Source organism: Triticum dicoccoides, chromosome 6A, assembly GCF_002162155.2.
Source record: "Triticum dicoccoides isolate Atlit2015 ecotype Zavitan chromosome 6A, WEW_v2.0, whole genome shotgun sequence".
Taxonomy (NCBI): Eukaryota; Viridiplantae; Streptophyta; class Magnoliopsida; order Poales; family Poaceae; genus Triticum; species Triticum dicoccoides.
Window position 1 is genome coordinate 629,008,582 of NC_041390.1, and position 8,286 is coordinate 629,016,867.

Here is an 8,286-nt window from a genome sequence, read left to right on the forward strand (position 1 = left end):
CCGTTTACCGGAGGAACACTTTGGGTACTACCAAACGTCACAACGTAAATGGGTGATTATAAAGGAGTACTACAGGTGTCTCCAATGGTCGATGTTGGGTTGGCGTATTTTGAGATTAGGATTTGTCACTCCGATTGTCGGAGAGGTATCTCTGGGCCCTCTCGGTAATACACATCACATAAGCCTTGCAAGCATTACAACTAATATGTTAGTTGTGAGATGATGTATTACGGAACGAGTAAAGAGACTTGCCGTTAACGAGATTGAACTAGGTATTGGATACCGACGATCGAATCTCGGGCAAGTAACATACCGATGACAAAGGGAACAACGTATGTTGTTATGCGGTATGACCGATAAAGATCTTCGTAGAATATGTAGGAGCCAATATGGGCATCCAGGTCCCGCTATTGGTTATTGACCAGAGACATGTCTCGGTCATGTCTACATTGTTCTCGAACCCGTAGGGTCCGCACGCTTAAGGTTACGATGACAGTTATATTATGAGTTTATGCATTTTGATGTACCGAAGGTTGTTCGGAGTCCCGGATGTGATCACGGACATGACGAGGAGTCTCGAAATGGTCGAGACGTAAAGATTGATATATTGGAAGCCTATGTTTGGACATCGGAAGTGTTCCGGGTGAAATCGGGATTTTACCGGGTTACCGGGAGGTTACCGGAACCCCCCGGGAGCCATATGGGCCATCATGGGCCTTAGTGGAAAGGAGAAAGGGGCAGCCCAAGGTGGCTGCGCCTCTTTCCCCTCCCCTTAGTCCTATTAGGACTAGGAGAAGGTGGCCGGCCCCCCTCTCTCCCTTCCCCTCCGAGGAATCCTAGTTGGACTAGGATTGGGGGGAGGAATCCTACTCCCAGAGGGAGTAGGACTCTCCTGCGCCTCCCTCTTTGGCCGGCCAGCCTCCCCTCCTCTCCTCCTTTATATACGGAGGCAGGGGCACCTCTAAACACACAAGTTGACACAAGTTGATCCACGTGATCGATTCCTTAGCCGTGTGCGGTGCCCCCTGCCACCATATTCCTCGATAATACTGTAGCGGAGTTTAGGCGAAGCCCTGCTGCTGTAGTTCATCAAGATCGTCACCACGCTGTCGTGCTGACGAAACTCTTCCCCGACACTTTGCTGGATCGGAGTCCGGGGATCGTCATCGAGCTGAACGTGTGCTCGAACTCGGAGGTGCCGTAGTTTCGGTGCTTGATCGGTTGGATCGTGAAGACGTACGACTACTTCCTCTACGTCGTGTCATTGCTTCCGCAGTCGGTCTGCGTTGGGTACGTACACAACACTCTCCTCTCGTTGCTATGCATCACATGATCCTGTGTGCGCGTAGGAAAATTTTTGAAATTACTACGAAACCCAACACTACTCCCTCCGGGAGTAGGACTTCCCCCCCTTTCCTAGTTGGAATAGGATTCACAGAGGAGAGAGAGGAGGAAGGGGGGGCGGCCCCCTCTCCTTGTCCTATTCGGACCAAGGGAGGGGAAGGGCGCGCGGCCCATCTCTGGCTGCCGCTCCTCTCTTCCACTAAGGCCCACTAAGGCCCATACATCTCCCGGGGGGTTCCGGTAACCTCCCGGTACTCCGGTAAAATCTCGATTTCATCCGGAACACTTCCGATATCCAAACATAGGCTTCCAATATATCAATCTTTATGTCTCGACCATTTCGAGACTCCTCATCATGTCCGTGATCACATCCGGGACTCCGAACAACCTCGGTACATCAAAACCTATAAACTCATAATATAACTATCATCGAAACCTTAAGCGTGCGGACCCTACGGGTTCGAGAACAATGTAGACATGACCGAGACATGTCTCCGGTCAATAACCAATAGCAGGACCTGGATGCCCATATTGGTTCCTACATATTCTACGAAGATCTTTTATCGGTCAGACCGCGTAACAACATACGTTGTTCCCTTTGTCATCGGTATGTTACTTGCCCGAGATTCGATCGTCGGTATCCAATACCTAGTTCAATCTCGTTACCGGCAAGTCTCTTTACTCGTTCCGTAATACATCATCCCGCAACTAACTCATTAGTTGCAATGCTTGCAAGGCTTAAGTGATGTGCATTACCGAGAAGGCCCAGAGATACCTCTCCGACGATCGGAGTGACAAATCCTAATCTCGAAATACGTCAACCCAACATGTATCTTTGGAGACACCTGTAGAGCACCTTTATAATCACCCAGTTACGTTTTGACATTTGGTAGCACACAAAGTGTTCCTCCGGCACACGGGAGTTACATAATCTCATAGTCATAGGAACATGTATAAGTCATGAAGAAAGCAATAGCAACATACTAAACGATCGGGTGCTAAGCTAATGGAATGGGTCATGTCAATCGGATCATCAACTAATGATGTGATCCCGTTAATCAAATGACATCTCTTTGTCCATGGTTAGGAAACATAACCATCTTTGATTAACGAGCTAGTCAAGTAGAGGCATACTAGTGACACTCTGTTTGTCTATGTATTCACACATGTATTATGTTTTCGGTTAATACAATTCTAGCATGAATAATAAACTTTTATCATGATATAAGGAAATAAATAATAACTTTATTATTGCCTCTAGGTCATATTTCCTTCAGTCTCCCACTTGCACTAGAGTCAATAATCTAGATTACACAGTAATGATTCTAACACCCATGGAGCCTTGGTGCTGATCATGTTTTGCTCGTGGAAGAGGCTTAGTCAACGGGTCTGCTACATTCAGATCCGTATGTATCTTGCAAATCTTTATGTCTCCCACCTGGACTAGATCCCGGATGGAATTGAAGCATCTTTTGATGTGCTTGGTTCTTTTGTGAAATCTGGATTCCTTCGCCAAGGCAATTGCACCAGTATTGTCACAAAAGATTTTCATTGGACCCGATGCACTAGGTATGACACCTAGATCGGATATGAACTCCTTCATCCAGACTCCTTCGTTTGCTGCTTCCGAAGCAGCTATGTACTCTGCTTTACATGTAGATCCCGCCACGATGCTTTGTTTAGAACTGCACCAACTGACAGCTCCACCGTTTAATGTAAACACGTATCCGGTTTGCGATTTAGAATCGTCTGGATCAGTGTCAAAGCTTGCATCAACGTAACCATTTACGATGAGCTCTTTGTCACCTCCATATACGAGAAACATATCCTTAGTCCTTTTCAGGTACTTCAGGATGTTCTTGACCGCTGTCCAGTGATCCACTCCTGGATTACTTTGGTACCTCCCTGCTAGACTTATAGCAAGGCACACATCAGGTCTGGTACACAGCATTGCATACACGATAGAGCCTATGGCTGAAGCATAGGGAACATCTTTCATTTTCTCTCTATCTTCTGCAGTGGTCGGGCATTGAGTCTGACTCAACTTCACACCTTGTAACATAGGCAAGAACCCTTTCTTTGCTTGATCCATTTTGAACTTCTTCAAAATCTTGTCAAGGTATGTGCTTTGTGAAAGTCCAATTAAACGTCTTGATCTATCTCTATAGATCTTTATGCCTAATATGTAAGCAGCTTCATCGAGGTCTTTCATTGAAAAACTCTTATTCAAGTATCCCTTTATGTTATCCAGAAATTCTATATCATTTCCAATCAGTAATATGTCATCCACATACAATATCAGAAATGCTACAGAGCTCCCACTCACTTTCTTGTAAATACAGGCTTCTCCGAAAGTCTGTATAAAAGCAAATGCTTTGATCACACTATCAAAGCATTTATTCCAACTCCGAGAGGCTTGCACCAGTCCATAAATGGATCGCTGGAGCTTGCACACTTTATTAGCTCCCTTTGGATTGACAAAACCTTCCGGTTGCATCATATACAACTCTTCTTCCAGAAATCCATTCGGGAATGCAGTTTTGACATCCATCTGCCAAATTTCATAATCATAAAATGCGGCAATTGCTAACATGATTCGAACAGACTTAAGCATCGCTACGGGTGAGAAGGTCTCATCGTGGTCAACCCCTTGAACTTGTCGAAAACCTTTTGCGACAAGTCGAGCTTTGTAGACAGTAATATTACTGTCAGCGTCAGTCTTCTTCTTGAAGATCCATTTATTCTCAATTGCTTGCCGATCATCAGGCAAGTCAACCAAAGTCCATACTTTGTTCTCATACATGGATCCCATCTCAGATTTCATGGCTTCAAGCCATTTTGCGGAATCTGGGCCCACCATCGCTTCTTCATAGTTCATAGGTTCATCATGATCTAACAGCATGACTTCCAGAACAGGATTACCGTACCACTCTGGCGCGGATCTCAATCTACTTGATCTACGAGGTTCAGTAGTATCTTGTCCTGAAGTTTCATGATCATTATCATTAGCTTCCTCACTAATTGGTGTAGGTGTTGCAGAAACAGGTTTCTGTGATGTACTACTTTCCAATAAGGGAGCAGGTACAGTTACCTCGTCAAGTTCTACTTTTCTCCCACTCACATCTTTCGAGAGAAACTCCTTCTCCAGAAAGTTTCCGAACTTAGCAACAAAAGTCTTGCCTTCGGATCTGTGATAGAAGGTGTATCCAATAGTCTCCTTTGGATATCCTATGAAGACACATTTCTCCGATTTGGGTTCGAGCTTATCAGGTTGAAGCTTTTTCACATAAGCATCGCAGCCCCAAACTTTCAGAAACGACAACTTTGGTTTCTTGCCAAACCATAGTTCATAAGGCGTCATCTCAACGGATTTTGATGGTGCCCTATTTAACGTGAATGCGGCCGTCTCTAAAGCATAACCCCAAAACGATAGCGGTAAATCAGTAAGAGACATCATAGATTGCACCATATCTAGTAAAGTACGATTACGACGTTCGGACACACCATTACGCTGTGGTGTTCCGGGTGGCGTGAGTTGCGAAACTATTCCGCATTGTTTCAAATGTACACCAAACTCGTAACTCAAATATTCTCCTCCACGATCAGATCGTAGAAACTTTATTTTCTTGTTACGATGATTTTCAACTTCACTCTGAAATTCTTTGAACTTTTCAAATATTTCAGACTTATGTTTCATTAAGTAGATATACCCATATCTGCTTAAGTCATCTGTGAAGGTGAGAAAATAACGATATCTGCCACGAGCCTCAATATTCATCGGACCACATACATCTGTATGTATGATTTCCAACAAATCTGTTGCTCTCTCCATAGTATCGGAGAACGGTGTTTTAGTCATCTTGCCCATGAGGCACGGTTCGCAAGTACCAAGTGATTCATAATCAAGTGGTTCCAAAAGTCCATCAGTATGGAGTTTCTTCATGCGCTTTACACCGATATGACCTAAACCGCAGTGCCACAAATAAGTTGCACCATCATTATCAACTCTGCATCTTTTGGCTTCAACATTATGAATATGTGTGTCACTACTATCGAGATTCAATAAGAATAGACCACTCTTCAAGGATGCATGACCATAAAAGATATTACTCATATAAATAGAACAACCATTATTCTCTGATTTAAATGAATAACCGTCTCGCATCAAACAAGATCCAGATATAATGTTCATGCTTAACGCTGGCACCAAATAACAATTATTTAGGTCTAATATTAATCCCGAAGGTAGATGTAGAGGTAGCGTGCCGACCGCGATCACATCGTCTTTGGAACCGTTTCCCACGCGCATCGTCACCTCGTCCTTAGCCAATCTTTGCTTAATCCGTAGTCCCTGTTTCGAGTTGCAAATATTAGCAACAGAACCAGTATCAAAACCCAGGTGCTACTGCGAGCATTAGTAAGGTACACATCAATAACATGTATATCACATATACCTTTGTTCACCTTGCCATCCTTCTTATCCGCCAAATACTTGGGGCAGTTCCGCTTCCAGTGACCAGTCTGCTTGCAGTAGAAGCACTCAGTTTCAGGCTTAGGTCCAGACTTGGGTTTCTTCTCTTGAGCAGCAACTTGCTTGCTGTTCTTCTTGAAGTTCCCCTTCTTCTTCCCTTTGCCATTTTTCTTGAAACTAGTGGTCTTGTTGACCATCAACACTTGATGCTCCTTCTTGATTTCTACCTTCGCAGCTTTCAGCATTGCGAAGAGCTCGGGAATAGTCTTATTCATCCCTTGCATATTATAGTTCATCACGAAGCTCTTGTAGCTTGGTGGCAGTGATTGGAGAATTCTGTCAATGACGCAATCATCTAGAAGATTAACTCCCATTTGAATCAAGTGATTATTATACCCAGACATTTTGAGTATATGCTCACTGACAGAACTGTTCTCCTCCATCTTGCAGGTATAGAACTTATTGGAGACTTCATATCTCTCAATCCGGGCATTTGCTTGAAATATTAACTTCAACTCCTGGAACATCTCATATGCCCCATGACGTTCAAAACGTCGTTGAAGTCCCGGTTCTAAGTCGTAAAGCATGGCACATTGAACTATCGAGTAGTCATCAGCTTTGCTCTGCCAGACGTTCATAACATCTGGTGTTGCTCCAGCAGCAGGCCTGGCACCCAGCGGTGCTTCCAGGACGTAATTCTTTTGTGCAGCAATGAGGATAATCCTCAAGTTACGGACCCAGTCCATGTAATTGCTACCATTATCTTTCAACTTTGCTTTCTCAAGGAACGCATTAAAATTCAACGGAACAACATCACGGGCCATCTATCTACAATCAAACATACATAAGCAAGATACTATTAGGTACTAAGTTCATGATAAATTTAGGTTCAATTAATCATATTACTTAAGAACTCCCACTTAGATAGACATCCCTCTAATCCTCTAAGTGATTACATGATCCAAATCAACTAAACCATGTTCGATCATCACGTGAGATGGAGTAGTTTCATTGGTGAACATCACTATGTTGATCATATCTACTATATGATTCACGCTCGACCTTTCGGTCTCTGTGTTCCGAGGCCATATCTGTATATGATTGGCTCGTCAAGTATAACCTGAGTATTCCGCGTGTGCAACTGTTTTGCACCCGTTGTATTTGAACGTAGAGCCTATCACACCCGATCATCACGTGGTGTCTCAGCACGAAGAACTTTTGCAACGGTGCATACTCAGGGAGAACACTTCTTGATAATTTAGTGAGAGATCATCTTATAATTCTACCGTTAATCAAAGCAAGATAAGATGCATAAAAGATAAACATCACATGCAATCAATATAAGTGATATGATATGGCCATCATCATCTTGTGCTTGTGATCTCCATCTCCGAAGCACCGTCGTGATCACCGTCGTCACCGGCGCGACACCTTGATCTCCATCGTAGCATCGTTGTCGTCTCACCAATCTTATGCTTCCACGACTATGGCTACCTCTTAGTGATAAAGTAAAGCATTACAGCGCGATTGCATTGCATACAATAAAGCGACAACCATATGGCTCCTGCCAGTTGCCGATAACTCGGTTACAAAACATGATCATCTCATACAATAAAATTTAGCATCATGTCTTGACCATATCACATCACAACATGCCCTGCAAAAACAAGTTAGACGTCCTCTGCTTTGTTGTTGCAATTTTACGTGGCTGCTACGGGCTTAAGCAAGAACCAATCTTACCTACGCATCAAAACCACAATGATAGTTTGTCAAGTTGGTGTTGTTTTAACCTTCGCAAGGACCGGGCGTAGCCACACTCAGTTCAACTAAAGTTGGAGAAACTGTCACCCGCAAGCCACCTATGTGCAAAGCACGTCGGGAGAACCGGTCTCGCGTAAGCGTACGCGTAATGTCGGTCCGGGCCGCTTCGTCCAACAATACTGCCGAACCAAAGTATGACATGATGGTAAGCAGTATGACTTATGTCGCCCACAACTCACTTGTGTTCTACTCGTGCATATAACATCAACACATAAAACCTAGGCTCGGATGCCACTGTTGGGGAACGTAGTAATTTCAAAAAAATTCCTACACACACGCAAGATCATGGTGATGCATAGCAACGAGAGGGGAGAGTGTGATCTACGTACCCTTGTAAATCGACAACGGAAGCGTTAACTTGGTTGATGTAGTCGTACGTCTTCACGGCCCGACCGATCAAGCACCGAAACTACGGCACCTCCGAGTTCTAGCACACGTTCAGCTCGATGACGATCCCCGGACTCCGATCCAGCAAAGTGTCGGGGAAGAGTTCCGTCAGCACGACGGCGTGGTGACGATCTTGATGTAGTAATGTCGCAGGGCTTCGCCTAAGCACCGCTACAATATTATCGAGGACTATGGTGGAAGGGGGCACCGCACACGGCTAAGAATATGATCACGTGGATCAACTTGTGTCTCTAGGGGGTGCC